This window comes from Pelodiscus sinensis, chromosome 8 (assembly GCF_052426305.1).
Source record: "Pelodiscus sinensis isolate ZL-2025 chromosome 8, ASM5242630v1, whole genome shotgun sequence".
In the NCBI taxonomy this organism is placed as follows: Eukaryota; Metazoa; Chordata; order Testudines; family Trionychidae; genus Pelodiscus; species Pelodiscus sinensis.
Genome location: NC_143059.1, coordinates 19,497,850 through 19,517,308, shown reverse-complemented (window position 1 = coordinate 19,517,308; position 19,459 = coordinate 19,497,850). Strand labels below are relative to the sequence as shown.

Here is a 19,459-nt window from a genome sequence, read left to right as displayed (position 1 = left end):
CCAATTACCTCTTGAACCATCTCCTCCTAACTCATACTTTCAATATCTTCCTGTTCCCTATGCATGATTTTGTTGTTTCCATTCCATAGAAAGGAAACCGCTTGCAACAGTAAGTATGTCCTTGAATTTCGTGTTTACCACTTCTCATCACAGGAAATTAACCATTGATGCTCAGCCAAAGAAGACGCATATTCACCAATTTATCCCTGAATGAGACGGGATATCCCTGTCTTTCTAATCTGTAACTGGTCACTAGCACACTGACTGCAGCTGAAGCTGATGAATTTGACACATAGGAAGGACTATGAAACCGGGGTAGTTATCCCTTGCTCTAATTTAAATAATTATTTTCTTCCTGCTCTTCAAGGTAATAACTATTTGACGGGAAGTTTAATAATCACCCAAGCCTGAACTGCAGTTGGCCACGGTGCTGGGTGTCGTACCTCAGTGTTCTGTACCTCGGTACCTTCGGTGGTCTGAACTGTCAGTGTCAGTGTCGTCTGGTCAGGGTCATCCTGGCACGCTCCTGACAGCACCTCTACTCTGTTAATGATGATAAACTTTCGGCTGCATGAGTAGCAATCGGTACTGCCTTTATCTAGAGTGTTAGACCCCGTGCACTTGGGTCAACATAGGAGATCTCTAAGAGGCCCCAAAAATGATAGATGCAGGCAAGGTTTAAAATCAATTGAGCAGGTTTATTGTCAAATGTGAAGCTCTACCAATTGGTAACAGAGATCAGTACAATGTTACACCACTGGGCACTATGGCCCGCGTTGACAATGTACCAACACCGGGCAGACCTATTGCCATATAACAGATATTAACAGCAGTCAGTCAGAGTTAAGGTACTGTGAATTCTGTAAGTTCAGGCAATGACACCTGCCGTTCAGGCACCTAGTGCGCCCCCCCCCACCCCCCAGGTCAGCCGGAGAGCACCCTTTGCGGTGTCCTTTTATAGGCAGGTACAAACAACTTACATCACTTCTTTACCTACCAGGTTACCACTCTCTGGTGCCTAGTTACCACCCCTCACCTTATGCAAGGGGGGGGGGGGCTTACCTTCTATTTGTCATCCTGTCAGTTCAGATCTGGTCCTGAACCTAGGTTGATATGTGCCTAACTCCTAGGGTGTTCTTGTACCAGGACATTCCTTAAGATGTTCTGTTACTCCTTTTTGGCTTACAGTCTGTACTTGGTACTTCCCTGTGTCCTTCCATGCTTCACCTAACTTACACAATTACACAGCTATCAGTAGGGCCTCTTTCTTGGCTCCTGTGTTACTGAACCAAAGTCTTGCTCACTAGATTGCAGGCCTGTTTCTGTTTTCATGTTACAGGCCTCTATTTAGGCCTACTGACTCCATGTTACCGACCCTCAACTTACTACATAGGGAATTGAGGACAGAGAAAGTTCTAAAAAACCTTTCTCTACTTTGCTAGCTAGGGTCTCCACACTTACTATTTTACAGGAAAAATCCTGTATTTAAGCTCTTCTGTGGTGTCTCCATTTTTGAAAAAAATGGAACAATTGTCCCATATTTTCTCTCTCCCCACCCATCAGTACTGGTGGGTCCTCCTCCCAGCTGGATCCTTGCTTGCCAGCTATCCACCCTTCAGCAGTGTGTGTGTGTGTGTGTGTTTGTGTGTGAGTTTGGAGACACACACATACACACTGTTGGTCCCCAGCCTGTAACAATACTTGGGATTCTTCCGTCCCAAGTCTAGGACTCTACACTTGTCCTTGTTGAACTTCATCAGTTTTCTTTTGGACCAATCCTCTAATCTGTCTAGGTCACTCTGGACCCTATCCCAGTCCTGCACTGTATCTACCTCTCCCCCTAGCTTAGTGTCATCCACAAATTTGCTGAGGGTGCAATCCATCCCCTAATCCAGGTTATTAATAAAGTTGTTGAACAAAACTGGCCCTAGAACCTTGGGGCACTCCACTTGAAACTACAGCCAACCAGTCGTTGAGCCATTGATCTCTACCCTTTGGGCCTGACGATCTAGCCAGCTTTCTATTCACTTTACAGTACATTTATCTAATCCATACTTCCTTAACTTGCTGTCAAGAATATTGTGGGAGACTGTATCAAAAGCCTTGCTAAAGTCAAGGTATATCACATCCACTGACTTCCCCATGTCAACAGGGCCAATTACCTCATCATAGAAGCTAATCAGATACATCAGATACTTGCCCTTGGTGAATCCATGTGGACTATTCCTGATCACTTTCTCCTCTTCCAGTGTTTCAAAATGGATTCTTTGAGGAGCCCCTCCATGATTTTTCCAGGGACTGAGGTAAGGCTGACTGGTCCATAGTTCCTTGGATTGTCCTTCTTCCTTTTATTAAAGATGGGCACTACATTTGCCTTTTTCCAATCATCCAGGACCTCTCATGATCTCCACAAGATTGAACCTCCGTGGTCCAGGACTCTATGGTTCGGTAACATTCATGGTTCTGGCAGCTGAGACCAGAGCTTTGCCAGCCAAGGACAAGGAAACCCCTGCTGCCTGTGAATGCAGAGCCACTGCCTTCCAGGTCAGGGTTGCCCCTCAGGCTGGGGGAAGGGAGATGCTGCAGCCAGAGGAGTGGAGCCGCTGCTGGCTGGGGGCAGAGACCCACCAACTGGGGGAAGAGAGACCCCCCCCAGCTGGTATCCAGGAGAGGAGTCCTGGAAGAGCCCAGCATCTAACCTCCCCTGATCTGGCAAACTCCCTCCTTCAGGACCAATCAGGGGGATTCAACCTCTATTGCTTTAGAGTACAGCAAAAATCATTGGGGTTTAACTCTCATGATGCAAGGGCTGGTTTACACTGAAACTGACACTCTACACACATTCCTACCCCAAGGAGTGAAATAGTCAATGCTAGGTCAACAGAAGAATTCTGTCATAAGAACATAAGAATGGCCGTACTGGGTCAGACCAAAGGTCCATCTAGCCCAGTAGCCTGTCTGCCAATAGTGGCCAATACCAGGTGACCCAGAGGGGGTGGACCGAAGACAGTGATCAAGTGATTTGTCTCATGCCATCCGTCTCCAGCCTCTGACAAACAGAGGCCAGGGACACCATTCCTACCCCCTGGCTAAAAGCCTTTTATGGACCTAACCTCCATGAATTTATCTAGCTTCTCTTTAAACTTTGTTATAGTTCTAGCCTTCACAGCCTCCTCTGGCAAGGAGTTCCACAGGTTGACTATGAGCTATGTGAAGGAGAACTTTCGCTTATTAGTTTTAAACCTGCTACCCATTCATTTTATTTGGTGTCCTCTAGTCCTTATATTATGGGAACTAATGAATAACTTTTCTCTATTCACCCTCTCCATACCACTCATAATTTTATAGACCTCTATCATATCACCTCTCAGTCTCCTCTTTTCTAAACTGAAAAGTCCCAGTCTCTTTAGCCTCTCCTCATATGGGACCTGTTCCAACCCCCTAATCATTTTAGTTGCCCTTTTCTGAACCCTTTTCAAAGCCAAAATATCTTTTTTGAGGTGAGGAGACCACATCTGTACACAGTACTCAAGATGTGGGTGTACCATAGTTTTATACAGGGGCAGTAAGATATTCTGGGTCTTATTTTCTATCCTTTTCTTAATAATTCCTAACATTCTATTTGCCTTTTTGACCGCCACAGCACACTGTGTGGACAATTTCAGAGAATTATCCATGATAACTCCAAGATCTCTTTCCTGATTTGTCGTAGCCAAATTAGCACCTATCATATTATATGTATAGTTGGGGTTATTTTTTCCAACATGCATTACTTTACACTTATCCACATTAAACTTCATTTGCCATTTTGTTGCCCAATCACTCAGTTTGGTGAGATCTTTTTGAAGGTCTTTACAGTTTGCTTCTGTCTTGACTATCTTAAACAGTTTAGTATCATCCGCAAACTTTACTACCTCACTGCTTGCCCCTTTCTCTAGATCATTTATGAATAAGTTGAATAGGATTGGTCCCAGGACTGACTCTTGGGGAACACCACTAGTTACCCCTCTCCATTCTGAAAATTTACCATTTATTCCTACCCTTTGTTTCCTGTCTTTTAACCAGTTCTCAATCCATGAAAGGACCTTCCCTCTTATTCCATGACAATGTAATTTACACAAGAGCCTTTGGTGAGGGACTTTGTCAAAGGCTTTCTGAAAATCTAAGTATACTATATCTACTGGATCCCCCTTGTCCACGTGTTTGTTAAACCCTTCAAAGAACTCTAATAGATTAATAAGACATGATTTCCCTTTACAGAAACCATGTGGACTTTTGCCCCAAATATTATGTTCTTCTACGTGCCTAACAATTTTATTCTTAACTATTGTTTCTACTAATTTGTCCGGTACCGACGTTAGACTTACCAGTCTGTAATTGCCGGGATCACATCTAGAGCCCTTTTCAAATATTAGTGTCGTGTTAGCTAACTTCCAGTCAGTACGGAAGCCTATTTACGGGATAGATTACAAACCTATTTTCGGGATAGATAACAACAGTTAACAGTTTTGCAATTTTCCATTTGAGTTCTTTTAGAACCCTTTAGTGCATGCCATCCGGTCCCGGTGATTTGTTCATGTTAAGTTTTTCTATTTGTTCCAAAACCTCCTCTAATGACACTTCAATCCAGGACAGTTCCTCAGATTCATCTTCCACAAAGGACGGTGCAGGTTTGGGAATCTCCCCAACATCCTCCCAATCGTCCTTGATTGCTCCTTTTGTATCTCGATTGTCTAGGGGAGTCACTGGTTTTTTAGCAGGCTTCCTGCTTCTAATGTACTTAAAAAACATTTTGCTATTGTTTTTTGAGTTTTTGGCTAGCTGTTCCTCAAAATCTTTTTTTGCTTTTCTTATTACAGTTTTACACTTAATTTGACAGTGTTTATTTTCTGTTCTATTTATCTCACTGGGATTGGACTTCCATTTCTTGAAAGATACCTTTTTGTCCCTCACTGCTTCTTTTACATGGTAGTTAAGCCATGGTGACTCTTTTTTAGGTCTCTTACTATGTTTTTAAATTTGGGGTATAACTTTAAGTTGGGCCTCTATTATGGTGTCTTTAAAAAGTTTCCATGCAACTTGTAGGGATTTGGCTCTTGTCGTTGTGCCTTTTAATTTCTGTTTAACTAACCTCCTCATTTTTGTGTAATTTCCCTTTTTGAAATTAAATGACAGACTGCTGGACTGCAGAGGTGTTCTTCCCACCACAGGAATGTTAAATGTTATTATATTATGGTCACTATTCCCAAGCAGTCCTGTAATAGTTACCTCCCGGATCTGATCATGCTCTCCACTCAGGACTAAATCGAGAATTGCCTCTTCTCTTTTGGGTTCCTGTACCATCTGCTCCAAGAAGCAGTCATTTAAACTATTGAGAAATTTTATTTCTGTCCAGCTAGCTACCTCCTGTCAGAGAGAGGGAGTAACTGCAGGCACAGGAGACAAACCCCTAAGGCCTTGTCTATACTAGACCATGAAGTGCCCATGAGTCTGGGTGCCTACATTTTGGAATACAATTTGAGACCCCTTGTAGGGACCTGATTTTCAGAAAATGCTCAGCAAGAGCATTATATTGATTTAGCTTAATTCAATCTGTTACTAAATGAGGCTCAGCTGATGTTAGCCATTCTGAAACTGGTTTCAGTGTATCTAGCCAATGAGTTAGCTTCCAATTAGCTAGTTCTATTTGGAAACTAACTAATTAAATTGGTGAAATTTCTGTCTGTAGACTGGATGCAAATTGTGAGTTCTTCCACAACAAGGACTTTGTCTTACACGTTATATAACTACTGAAGCTGGAAATAGCAGTAAGTCATGAATTTCTGCAACACACATGTTGGGCTAGTGTGGCATAGCACAATTTTATTCCTTTAGTTTGAAACACCTTTCATAAAGTTTTTCTTTTACGTACATGTCAATTAGTGAAATGAAATGCTTTTGGAGAAGTGGCTGTGTCCTAGATTCTCCTTTGTTCTGTTGACAGAGAAAAATGTATATAGATGATCCACAGACTTTTTTTCTCTTTGGAGATAGACATTGAATTAAAATATAATATAGAGAGAATAGAGTTATGAATGGCAGTTTTTGTTTGATCTTTGATTTACTGCAGTTACAAACTTTTATATTTATAAATTTATGTTTATTATAGCAGAGTATTTTGCATATACCTAACCAAAGCTGCAGAGAGAGCCTCACCTTTAACATAAGATCGTTACCTGACATGAAGAACAGCTGTAAATTACCATGGATAAAATATCACTGTAAAGCATGAAATCAAGTGCTTTGTTCAGTACTCTTGACATTTTCTCCTTAACTGTAAATTCCTTATCAAGACCACTGGGCATAAAAACTAGTAAAGACAAACAATTCTGTCAGTGGGGGAAATGACAAGTGCACAGACTAACTTGGCTACCCCCTGAACCATTTTTCTTCTCTCTCCCATACTAGCTGCATTCTGGGGTGAAGGGAGGAGGAAGAGGCTAACAGGTATCCATAAGGTCTCTCCTCTGTTAACTATAGGATGGTTGTTCTTGTTGCCAGGAGGCAAGATGCTGCAAAAAGCTGGGTCTGCCTGTCTGTTCTCCTGGAATGAAAGAATGTATCAGTTCATTCACTGACTAGACCTCAGGCTAACCCTTGATTTCCTTTCACTCTCTGAGAGCACCAGAAAAACACACTCTGCTTTGTGGGAGTAATCAGAGGAGCTGAATTCCTCTCTCTCATCCTTAGAAGGTTTAGCCAGCCTATTCAAGGGTGGCTACCATTTTATAAACCACTATTCAAAAGAGTTACATATGGGCAGTAAGGGAATTATAATAGACACTAGCAGAGACAACTTAATTCCTCGGGGATATTCAGAGTGCAAGTTGAATTCTGAATGGCTTTATTTAGCTTTGTCCAGCTTTCAGTGCTGAAAGGCTGTTTTATTCTATATATCTTTACCAGCCTGAAGGTAAACAGATTTAAAGATGATTGCAAAGTAGAATATCATAGCAAATGTACTCCCTATTATTAGGGACGAAAAGGCAAGCACATGCTTATAATATGGACATAAGTACCCTCAAGATTTGGATATTTATACATTTCTCTTAAGAATGAAATAGAACAATACAATGCAAGTAATATTTCAATGATGCTAAAATCATTGTCAGCTGGCAACTGAAGTGCAGCAGTCCTGAAAGAGCTGAAAAGCACAGACTGGTACTTCTTCCTGGTTTGAACTTTTAAGCTAGCTGATTGCCTCTGATTTTCCAATCAGAATGGCCTAGTGCAGAGTTTCTCAACCAGTGGTACGAGTAACATTAGGGGCAGTCAAGAGAAGTCTGGGGGTATGTCAACACAACTGAAATTTGGAGAAAACTGATTTTTTTGTTTTAAGTTTTACAGCGCGCTTTATTATTTTTATACTTTTTACACCCAAAAATGTCATCGCCCGCCCAGCTACAATTAAGTTGTTTAAATAAATGTGTTGCAATGTAGAAAAAAATTGTGTGTCTGAAAACTGTAGATACTGGTGGTACTTATAATTTTTTTTAAAGGGGGTACTTTATAAAAAAGGGTTGAGAAACACTGGCCTAGAGTACCAAAATGTGATCTCTGACTGGCATTTATATCTTCAGAACAATATTGATTTTTCACCCAATTCTGTTCACCAAGCACTCACTCTTTCAGTGAGGGTACCTCTAGACTACAGGTTTTTGTCGACAAAGCTTCTGTGGACAGAAACTGTTGACAGAAGCTTTGTCAACAAAGAGCATCTAGACTGCTGGATGCTCTGTCAACAAAAGAAGGCACCCAGAAGTGTTTCTGGAAGGTCACAGGGGCAGCCTTAAAGCCCAGGCACTGCTGCATGCTCTCTGCAGAGACGCGTGCTTAAAGGGATTCTCCTGGATAGCCGTTCCTCTGCTCCTGCTTCTGGCTTGCCTACCTCCTCGAGGGAAAGCAAAGCTGCTGCAGCTTTCGCTCTGGTTGCCTTGCTTTCTTGGACACCACAGCAGTTTATTTTCAGATTTGTTTTTTGGCTTGTGTGTTTGTTTTGGGGGTTTTTTTGTTTTGTTTTTTGGCTTTATGGACTTTTTTGGCCTTGGAGCCTGAGTTGCCCCAGGTCAGGCGATGGCCCCACACCGTGTTGCTGCAAGTTCTGTTGCATGCTCAGGAGAGCATCATGATGTTTGCAGCAGAGCTGGATTCTGAGCCCAGCTTTGAGCCCCACGCTCAGGGAGCAGCTGTGCTGCCCTTGTCCCCGAACTTATTTATGGGGAGGCCAGTTTGGAGGCTGGATATCAGTTCTGAATGGTGGGACTGGCTAGTTTTGCAGCAGTGGGATGACGACCAGTGGCTCCAAAACTTCTGGATGTGGAAGGCCACTTTCCAGGAGCTCTGTGCCTGGCTCGCCCCTTTCCTGCAATCCCAGGACACCCGCTTGCAGGCCACCACCCCCCTGCCGAAGTGCATAGCCATTGCCCTGTGGAAGCTGTCCACTCCCGATAGCTACTGCTTCGTGAGACATCAGTTTGGTGTGGGGAGGTCTACCGTCGGGGCCTTCTTGATGGAGGTATGTCACCCTCGGGGGACAGTCCAGGGGGGCGGGAGGATAAGGGGGACGGTCAGGACCAGGCACAGGGAATGGGGGATGGGATGGGAGTGGTGGAAGCCTGTCTGGCCTCATCCTGTAGTGGTGCGGGGGACACAGAAGGTTGCCAAAGGGGGGGTTCTTGAGGTCTGGGGGAGGAATACCTCTCATCAGCTGATCCAAGCCCTCTAATGTCCTGTTCTGTGTGTTTCTATTTGTCCCTTTCTGCAGGTGGTGACGGCCATCAACTCAGAGCTGCTTCACAAGACCATCCGCCTAGGAAACCTGGATGCCATCGTGGCCAGATTTGCAGCACTAGGATTTCCCAACTGCAGTGGAGCACTCGACGGGACGCACATCCCCATCTGTGCACTGCCCCATCAAGCAGCACAGTACATTAACCTAAAGGGCTACTTTTCGATGGTGCTGCAGGCCTTGGTCAACCACCAGGGACAATTCACAGACATTTATGTCGGGCGGTCAGGCCAGGCACACAACGCCCGCATATTCCGGAACTCGTACTTGTACTTCAGGCTGCATGCTGGGTCCTTTTTCCGGCACAGAAACTTGGCAGTGGGGGTTGTGCAGATGCCTATATGCATCGGGGCCAACGTGGCCTACCCCCTTATGCCCTGGCTCATGAAGCCATTCACGGGACACCTGGATGTGAGCTTGAACTCTTTAACTCCCGCCTGAATCGGGCTCACTACCAGGTGGAGTGTGCCTTTGGCTAGCTGAAGGGCAGATTTAGATGCCTGCTCACTCAGCTGGACATGGGGGAACACAAGATTCCTGATGTGGTTGCAGCATGCTGTGTGCTGCACAACCTGGTGGAGAGGAAAGGGGAGGCCTTCCTCACTTCATGGGGGACATGGGCTGATGTGGAGGGGAGGCACTTTCAGCAGTCCCGGACAGCTGCCATCCGGCAAGCCCATCATTTGGGATTGCAAATCCAAGAAGCCCTGAGGGAGCAATTCTCCCATGAAGGCCGATGAGTTTCCCCAGGGTCTTCCAAATGTGGGATTGCCCCATGCTCCTGGTGCCTTCCTTCCCAAAATGCCTCTCAGCTCCACAGTCACACATTCTACTCCTTCCTCACACACTGAGAACAGAGACAGGTGTGGGTGAAAACATTTCAACTGTTTATTCTACTGTTGCTTTTTGGACAAAATAAAATAAATAACTCCTTTTTTCAGAGAAAATAAACAGTTTGCTAACAAAATAAATGCTTCCCTGTTACTCTCATTGGTGGGAGGAGGGAATGTCAACCAGAAAGGTGGGAGGGAGGCTCAGGGCTGAGGGGACTGCCTGGAGGAAGAGCCTCTGGCAGTTTGGCTGTGGAGGCCTTCTTACACCCAGCTGCATGTACAGGTTGTGACAGCAGCGGGCTGGGCAGGAGGTGGAGCTGTACTTGGGTCTGGGATGGCAGGGGCTGAGTGGGGCAGGCTGAGGAGGAGGAGCAATTAATCATCCAGAATGTAGAGAGGAAGGGGGGGGCTCCTATAGTGGGGCAGTGGACAAGGTACTTGCTTTGGGGGCCACCTCTTCTTTCCCTCAGCCCTCTCTCCCCCCCCCACCTCCCACCACCACCCCTGCAATACTAGATGAAGAGGAGGTGATTGAAGGCTGCTTTCTGCATTAGCTATGGAGCCATGGCACTCTAAGGGTATGTCTACACTACAAAGTTAGTTCAAACTAACGGATGTTAGTTCGAACTAACTTTCCTAGGCGCTACACTAGCGCTCCGTTAGTTCGAACTTAATTCGAACTAGCGGAGCGCTTAGTTCGAACTAGGTAAACCTCATTTTACGAGGATTAAGCCTAGTTCGAACTAGCTAGTTCGAATTAAGGGCTGTATAGACCCTTAATTCGAACTAGTGGGAGGCTAAGGCTTCCCAGGTTTCCCTGGTGGACACTCTGGCCAACACTAGGGAAACTCTATTGCCCCCCTCCCGGCCCCGGAGCCCTTAAAGGGCCACGGGCTGGCTACACAGTTTGTGCCAGTTGCAAGGCTGCAAGCACCCGTGCCAGCAGACCCTGCACCTGCCACACCATGAGCCAGCCACCCGATGACACCCAGCCCTCCACTGCTCCCCAGGACCAGCCTGGCGGCTCCCAGGACCCTGCCCGGGGCCGCAAGAGGCGGACGCCCGCTTGGTCAAGTGCGGAGATCATGGACCTCATCGAGGTTTGGGGGGAAGCCTCCAATGTCCACGATCTCCGCACTAGCCACAGGAACGCGGCCGTCTACGGCCGCATGGCTGCCAGCCTGGCCGCCAGGGGCCACCAGTGCAGCCGGGAGCAGGTCCGGTGCAAAATTAAGGACTTGTGGCAGTCCTACTCCCGGGCCTGCCAGCCAGGGGCCGACCTGGAGGCCTGCCCCCACTTCCCGGGCATCGTGTGCTTTGCCGGACCAGCCCACATTAATGTCCGTGAACTGGCCCCGGTGGTCACATACGGCCTGCAGGATCACGGAGAAGTCCCCCTTGCGGTTCACGTAACGGGACGCCTGGTGTTCCGGGGCACGGATGGAGATGTGCGTCCCATCGATGGCCCCCCCGCATTTGGGGAAGCCGAGGGCACCGAATCCCCGGATGACGGCGTCCGGGTCGGCGAGGCGGACCACCCTGCAGAGCAGCACCCGGTTGATGGCCTTGACCACCTGCGGAGAGAGACACAGCAAAGCACCAATCAGTGGGGCGCCTGGGTGGCTGGGAGCGTTCGTGCCCTGGCAGTGCCCCGTGCCCCACTCCCGGTAGCAACCCCCCTGGCGGCGTGTAGTATGACCGGGACAGCCCGATCCCTCCGGTGCAGGGCGCTTTTGCCTCCTCCCGCCCCCCCCTTTGTCCCTGGGGTAGCCCATCCCCTCCTCGCAGCCCCCCTCCTCCTCAGTTCGGTGGCCGACGAGTGCCATACCTGCATGAGCACCGCTCCGACGGTGGATCTCCCCATTCCGAACTGGTTCCCGACGGATCGGTAGCTGTCCGGCGTGGAGAGCTTCCATAGGGCGATGGCCACCCGCTTCTCGAGGGGAATGGTGGGCCTCATGCGAGTGTCCCTTCTGCGCAGGGAAGGGGCGAGCCACTCGCAGAGCTCCAGGAAGGTGTCCCTCCTCATCCTGAAGTTCTGGGTCCACTGTCGGTCCTCCCAGCGCTCCAGGACGATGCGGTCCCACCAGTCGGTGCTGGTGCCCAGACGCCAGATGTGGCGGGGCACGCCGGTGCCGGGGCGCCGCGGCGGCTCCTCCACGGCCCGCAGGGTGGCCAGGCGGAGAGGCAGGAGGCTGACGTTCACCAGGTGGTGCCAGGCAGCCTTGAGCCATTGCTGGCAGGCTTGCAGCATCAAGTCCAGAAAGTGCACCAGAAGGTGCAGGGCGAGCTGTGGCTCCATGTTGCCACCTGCGGCGGCCCCCCCCGAAGGGAAGTTACATAGGTCTGCTATCAGGTTGGCAGTAGTGTCCTCTGGGATAGTGTTTCTAATTGCTTGTAATCCGTCTTCATGTGGGATGTTGGTATATAGAGCTTCTATATACCATGGTGGCAAGGATGGCATTATTGGGGAGGTTATCGATGTTTTGTAGTTTCCTTAGGAAGTCAGTAGTGTCTCGGAGATAGCTGGGGGTATTGGTTACGAAGGGTTTGAGAAGAGTGTCTACATAGCTGGATAGACCAGTAGTGAGCGTGCCAATACCAGAGATGATGGGACGTCCGGGGTGCCCAGGTTTATGGATCTTGGGAAGTAGATAGAACAAGCAGACCTATGTAACTTTGTTCTCACCCACAATTATTTCCAGTTTGAGAACAACTTATACCTCCAGATCAGCAGCACAGCCATGGGTACACGCATGGCCCCACAGTATGCTAACATCTTTATGGCTGACCTAGAACAACGTTTCCTCAACTCCCGTCCCCTTTCACCCCTCCTCTACCTACGGTACATCGATGACATCTTTATGATCTGGATGCATGGCCAAGAAACACTGGAGATATTCCACAGAGATTTCAACAACCTACACCCCACCATCAACCTCAGCCTGGACCATTCTACACGAGAGATCCACTTCCTGGACACCACAGTACAAATCAACAATGGAAAATTAGACACCACTCTCTACAGAAAACCCACCGACTCATACAGTTACCTACATGCTTCCAGCTCCCATCCAGAACACACCACACGATCCATCGTCTATAGCCAAGCCCTTCGATACAACCGCATCTGCTCTAATCCCACTGACAGAGACCAGAAGCTTCAAGATCTCTACCAAGCATTTATAAACCTCAACTACCCACCCAGATAAATAAAAAAGCAAATTGAAAGAGCCAGACGAATATCTAGAAACCATCTACTTCAAGACAGACCCAAGAAAACCAACAATAGAACACCACTTGTCATCACCTACAACCCCCAACTTAAACCTGTCCAACACATTATCAATAAACTATAGCCTACACTGGAACAGGATACCATACTCCAAGAGGCTCTGGGAGACAGACCCATAGTCTCCTATAGACAACCACCTAACCTCAAGATGATTCCTACCAACCACCACAGGACATACCACACTAATACCAACCCTGGTACCTTCCCTTGCAACAAACCCCGTTGCCAGCTTTGTCCACATATTCATTCTGCTGATACCATTATTGGACCTAACCAAGTGAGTTATAAGATCAAGAACACATATTCCTGTGCATCCAGAAATATAATCTATGCTATCATGTGCCGAAAGTGTCCGTCTGCTATGTACATTGGACAAACATCTCAGACACTTCGCCAAAGGATTAATGCCCACAAAACAGATATCAGACAAGATCACAAAGAAAAAACAGTTTCTTGCCATTTTAACCAGAAAGGACACTCTCTCAATGACTTAATCACCTGCATTCTGCTACAAAGACCTTTTACATCTGCACTTGAAAGGGAATCCTCTGAACTGTCATTCATGTTAAAATTCGACACTTTCCAAAAAGGACTCAACAAACACTTGAACTATCTCACCCATTACCAAGATAGTTTCCCCAATTATCACCTCTAATACCATTAACTCACAAACATCCCACTCTCCCTACCTCTAATATCATCAATTCACAGACACTTACCTTCCTTCCTCCCCCCCCCCCGCATCCCCCTCCTGTTCTGCAACGTGATTTGTCCTTTTCATATTTGTTCATTTTTTTTAATTGTATCCTTTGGTATATATGGTTGTGACTACTTTCTTCCACTGTTTGATCTGAGGAAGTGGGTCTGGCCCACGAAAGCTCATCATCTAATAAACCATCTTGTTAGTCTTTAAAGTGCTACATTGTCCTGCATTTTGCTGGAGGAAGGTGAGGTATTGTAGAGGGGGTGTATGTGAGTGGCAGATGCTATTTACCAGAGAGAGTGCTAATGGATTCCCATCCTATTTTTCTTCCTGGCATGTTTCCATGCATGATATCAGACTCCTCTACATCACCGTGCTTGACTGGGAGCGGATGCTGACTGAGTGTGGGCATGACTCTGTGCCTTATGCAACACTGCTATGTGGTTCCATGATTCCAGTCTCATTAGTGATGGCTTGGCATGGAATGGTGTCCTAAGGTGGAGGCCAAAGTAAGATAAGGCCTCTCTAGGAACCTTGTGAGAAGGATTGAGGGGTTCCTGTGTGAGAGTGTCATGGAGATGAGTGCTCTGCACTGGCGCTCCATGTGCACTGTCATGAACAAGCTGTTATGAAACCCCCAGGCTGAATAGGATGAAAGAGGAGCATCCCTTGAAGCCCATTGCCTGACTCCACTTGTAGATAAGGAAAGTTAGAGAACTCACCTGAAGTGCCCTTCCTGGGTTCCTCAGTATCCTGGGAGATGTCGTGGTGGGCGGGGGGACCAGCTCCAAGGTGAGAAGCAGCACCTGGCTTGCGGGCATGGTTGCTTGGTTGGCCTCCTCCTCCTACACCACCCCACCCTTCTTCAGACTGACGTCAGGCATGTGTTGGCCGGACTCAATGACAATAGCAGGGGGAGGTGACCAGCCCCCTCCCAGGAGGGCATCCAGCTGCTCAAAATAGTGGCAGGTGTGTGGTGCTGCCCCGGCGTGTCCTCACTACTCCTTGGCCCTGTGTTAGGCCTGGAGCAGCTCTTTTATTTTGAGCCCACACTGCTTGAGAGTCCTGCTGTGCCCTTTTTTGGCCAGGTTGTTGGCGATCCAGCTGTAGATGCCGGCATTGCACTTCTTGGTGCAGAGTTCCTGGAAATTAGACTCCTCTCCCCACACCTTAATGAGGTCCAGGATCTCCACACCAATCCAGGCAAGAGCTCTCCTGCTTCCCTGGGCTATGGCAGCCGTGGGAGCAGCAGAGTTCGAGGGAGCATTGGGGTTGCTCATCTCTATCTCAGGTTCTGGTCTCTCACACAGGGCTTGTACTTCTAGTCATGTGCGAGAAGCCCTTCTCCTTTTCCCAGAACTTTTATAGCTCTGCAGGAGGAGAGCAATGGAGATGCCTGCTATGGCCAGAGTGGTCAGAGCTGAGGCCTCTGGAGGCCAATTATTTCAAATTAGTGGCATTGGCGCATCTACACTAAAGTTATTTTGAAACTGCTATTTCAAAATTAGCATTTCTCCTTGTGAAAGCAGGAGTACAGAGTTTGAAATCTACGGACTGTTATTTTGAAATTATGGACTTGTTACTGTGGACACACTGCTTATAAATTCGACATTGGGGGGGTGTTATTTTGAAATAAAGTCCTAATATACACCAGCACTAACTGATTTAAGCTAAACTGAAATAAACCCAATTTAAAACAAAATAAGAGCATCAACACAGACTTTTCTATATATTTAATTACATTTGTTTAAAAATCACACACAAACTAAACCAGTGAAACTTTCTCATATAGTCAAGAAATAAGGAATAACATGGGATGAGTCAATATATTTCACCCAACCGTCATAGATTCTAGAGTTCATTTCACACTGAAATGTGTTTGGACCAACAGCGTTTCATCCCAAAGTCCTGAATTGTAGCACCCCTGTGTGGATGCTGCAGTTGCAAACTAAAAGATTCCTACACTGTATTAAGTTAGTCCTGTGTGAAAAGGACTGTGTTAATGCAAAGTAGGAGCCTTTTAGTTTATGCTCCCAGGATCTACCTGCAGAAATCACAGTGTAGCACTTTATGCACACTACTATTCAAACATCCCATAGTCTGAGCAATGGGCAGAATAAACATAAAGAATACCACAGTTGGGATCATCTTCTGCTGAGAAAACAAAAAAAAAAAGTGAGGAAAGTCCAATATGCTTATACACAGAACCAAACCTGAGGACTATGGAGATTAGTGCAAAAGCCTCAATAACTTGAGCTAAGAACAGCTGGTTCTCAGTTAAGGCTGTAGAGCATACTCATTCTTTCTCTCTGTAAGTAGTCTAAGTGCCACTACATGGGATAGTGAACAATGCCCAGAAGGTGCGTAGGCTACACTTACAAGATAAAGAGCAACTAAAATATTCTTTGTCAAAGCATTTATGCATGATATTTAAATACAAAGGCATAGTTCCATTACCGATAAGGAATGCTTGTAACTTTTTTTTAAACATAAGAAGCTTTGTGTAGTAATAAGAGGGCCTGACAATGGAGGCCTGGTGTGAGTCCTAAGGCCTGAACAACAGTCAATGCTTTGCTAACAAATTTAGCAGAGCCAAATTTCTGTGAGCAGTTCCTGCCTTTTGCTCACAGCTTAGCTCTGCTTTATGTTAGCAAAGCATTGACTGTTGCTCAGGCCTTAGGCCTCACACCAGGCCTCCATTGTCAGGCCCTCTTAATTTGGCAAGGACAGGGCTGCTGATATTACAGGCCACGCACATAAACATTCCAGGAGTATGGTAACAGAACATTTCACTGCATAAACAGCTTGGTACTAGTACACTTCCCATAGATAACAGGGACATGCTGACCCAAGTTCAGCACAGGGTCAGGATGACAGCATGATGGATAGTGATGTTTTGATCGAACCTCCATAAACAAGGTAATGGGAGGTATCTAGGTATGTCAAGGGGTGTCAACCTAATACTTTTAAGGGTGACACCTTGACACATAAGGCGTGATGTGTGACTTGTTTGTATCTCTGTATAAAGGTGTATCTCATAGGGGCTGTCTTATCCAGCCTAGCAGATAGTGGAAATTCCTGGCCGCTAACTGAGCTGAGTCCATTGCCAGAGCTTACGTATATACTAGTGTAAACTGTTGACCTCTGGTCTAGGAGCCCAGGGTGCTAGAGACTGTAAGTCATTTGACAATAAACCTGGTTCCAGTGCCTTTGCACCTTGTTTGATTTGTGATCATTGGAAGCTCTTAGAAGTCTGCGGTGATGGCTATGAGCCTGCACAGCATTTGGAAAGAGCACAAGTATTCAGAGAGAGCACACGCACTGAATGCAGCCGAATGGTTATCAACACTGAAGGAAGCAGAACAGATGCCAGAGCACCACACTGGTGGTGATGTCTGAAAACTCTTTGAAGTTCTGATTGTGATGAGATTCTTAAGGAGTAAGGGTATGTCTACACTGCATGATTCATTTCGAAATAGCGCATCTACACACAAAAAGCACAGCAAAATAGTGAGTTGAAATTTTGAAATAGTGTCCACGCTGATTGGACACTATCTCATATTTAAGGTGACCCGGAACCAGTTAAAGCAAGACATTAGGTCAGCAGTGACTAATGATGCGGGCTTAAAGGGACCCCTTTGTACAGCTGCTTCTCAGGTTCTTCTGCTTGCTTGTCTACCTCTCTGAGGGACAGCAAAGCATTTTCACTGCGTGTTTTAGTTGCCCCATGTTTGGACACCACAGAATTCCCTGCTATGGAGCCAGAGCTGCCCCTGGGCACGTGACAGCCCCTGGCTATTATGCAGCAGTTTTTGCAGCAGTTTCTGCAGGGTGCCCTTCAGGCCCTGCAGGAACATGACCCCGATCTGCTTGAGGAGGCTCTCAACATGTGTCTGTGAGCACAGCTCTTTCAGATGCACCCCACTGTGGTGTGCTGCTTTTGGTGGCTAGACACCAGTTAGGACGGGTGGGCTGGCTTGTCATGGAATGGTAGGATGACCAACAGTGGCTCCAGAACTTCTGCATGTGGAAGGAGACATTCCTGGAGCTGTGTCCCTGGCTACTCATGCCCTCACCTGATGGGACATGCAGATGCAACCCACCGTTCCCCCAGAAAGGGGGAATGCCATTGCGCTCTGGAAGCTTGCTATTCCGGACAGTTACCGATCTGGGGGAAACTAGTTTGGCATGGGAAAGTCAACCATCAGGGCCCTCATCACACAGGTATGGTGCTCTCTGGCTGCAGTCCATGGGGGGGGGGGGGACCCAAGGGAAAGTGGGTTGCAGGTGCAGAGGTGGGGTGAGGTACCGGGGTGGAGCCCCCATCCTCAGGTGGCTCTGCAGTCCCGCCCTCTCACAGCCCTGAAAAGGGGCTGCTTCATGGGGCAGCTGCTGGGGTGTTTTTGGTATGGGAAAAGGGAGGAGGGTTCATGGACCTACCAAGAGCTCTGGCACCCCTTTGATTCTCTGGTTTGTTTGTTTGTTTGTCTCCTTCTGAAGTTGATGAGGACCATCTACACTGTCCTGCTGTGCATGGTCATCTACCTTGGCAATGTGAACCCTATTGTCACCGTATTTGCCACCATTGGCTTCCCCAACTGTGAGGGGAAGGGGCTATTGATGGCACCCACATCCCTATCCGACCACTGGGCGTCGCAGTACATCAATCAGAAGGGATACCCTTTGATGGTCCTGCAGGCTTTGGTCGACCACCGCAGTCAGTTCTCAGACCTCTTCATCAGCTGGTCGGGGAAGAGGCTCAACACCTGTGTGTTCAGAAACTCCAGCCTCTTCCAGAATCTGGAGGCTGGCACTTTCTTCTCTGAGCACAGCATCAGGGTCAGGGACGTGAAGGGTCACTGTGCATCATGGAGGACATGGCCTCACGTGCCATGAATAATGAAGCCCTGCACCATCCGCCTTGATGGGTCCATTTCAGTGCCTGCCTGGGCAGGGTCTGCATGCAGATGGAGTATGCCTTTGGGCATCTGAAGGTGCGGTTCAGGTGCCTCCTGACCTGCCTGAATGTGGGGGAAGAGAACATCCCCAGGTGGTGTCCACACAACATAGTGGAGAAGAAGGGGGAGGCCTTCCTTCCATGGTGGAGTCAGTGGCTGGCTGGGAAAAAAGAGCCTTTGAGTAGCTACTGACAGCTGCTATCCTCCAGGCCCATCAGGTGGGGGTGCACATCTCGGAGGCCCTGAGGGAGATTTTCTCACAAGGACCCCACTGAAATTTTCCCCGGGGCCTCCCCACTAGGGGCCTGTACCTTGCCCCTCTCTGCCTTTCCTCCAACAACCCCTCCCTTCCCCCTCCACCCTTCTCCCCTGCAGAAACAATAAAAAACTGTTTGGTTGATAAAAACAGAACCGTGTTGTGATTTATTAGGGGTAGAAGTAACTGGGGAGGAGGGGGGCTGAGAACCTTGGAGGGGGGAGAAGAGGCTCACTACTGGGGCTGGGAGCGGCGCATGGCTCGGGTGTTTCCTGCACCTCATGTGCAGGGACCTCAGAGACCCTGAGAAGGGGGTGGGGTCCAGGGAGGCTAGAGAGATAAGCGGGGGGAAGGGAGGGCAGAGCAGGGTCAGGCATCGGAGGGGGAGCAGGGGCTGGCCTGGGAGAGGGAGCTGGACCGGGAACAGGGACTGGAGGAGGAGCAGGAGCTGGCCCTGGGTGGGTCAGGAGAGCCTGCACAGTTGTGCACATGTTGTGTCCCTGCTACTGCAATTCTATCGATGTGCCTTTCCACCACCACATGTCATCCCTTGTGTCTCCTGCAGGTCCCAGACTATGGAAATGTGC

At 47.7% G+C, this 19,459-nt stretch overlaps 1 pseudogene; it reads left to right on the top strand.

The window, feature by feature from the left end:
- The first annotated feature begins 8,164 nt into the window (after positions 1-8,164).
- The window catches only part of LOC149523983 (uncharacterized), a 30,011-nt pseudogene continuing 18,716 nt past the window's right edge, over positions 8,165-19,459 (top strand).